This window comes from Notamacropus eugenii, chromosome 5 (assembly GCF_028372415.1).
Source record: "Notamacropus eugenii isolate mMacEug1 chromosome 5, mMacEug1.pri_v2, whole genome shotgun sequence".
Lineage (NCBI taxonomy): Eukaryota > Metazoa > Chordata > Mammalia > Diprotodontia > Macropodidae > Notamacropus > Notamacropus eugenii.
Window position 1 is genome coordinate 66737104 of NC_092876.1, and position 670 is coordinate 66737773.

Below are 670 nucleotides of genomic sequence, written 5' to 3' on the forward strand. Positions count from 1 at the left end.
CCAGCTTGGGAAAATTCAGCTCACTCAGCTAGCAGTTGAATTCAGTTAATGCTAACAGTGATACAACTAATATTTATTTTAAAAAAATAACTATAGTGTTCATTAAATACTTAGTAGATTTGAATTCTCAAACCATAACAAGGAAAGCATGCTTACATAAATGCCTTCAGTTTTCTGTCTGGAATAGAATATCTTTTCAAGTGTGGACTACAGAAATCAGGCAAGCAATCACTTCTGCTTTCTCTAACAATAGGAAAAGATACAGGAGTGTGCTGGTACCAGCTCCAAATGGTTCATGAAAACCAATTGTTCAGTTTTCAGGGTGAGCAGTCACACCTTGGAAACTGGGTAACATTACAAATCAGAGCTCGCCATCGAGATGCAAGCAGATAAGTAAGAGCATTTTCGGGTAGAACTGCGGAGGAAATGGCAATCAGTGTATCAACACTGCAAAGACAGCTATGACTCAGCGCAGAAGAAGCTGCTGGTCAAAGAACCATTGTTTAGAAAGTAGGTAACCGCAGCAGCCCAGCTCGGAGGTGCGGGGAATAGAATAGAATGGGGGGTCTGCAGTCAGGAAGACCTGGGTTCAAATCCAGCCCAAAATCGGCTGCGTGACCCTGGGCAAGTCACTTAACCCCGTTTGCCTCAGTTTCCTCATCTGTAAAAT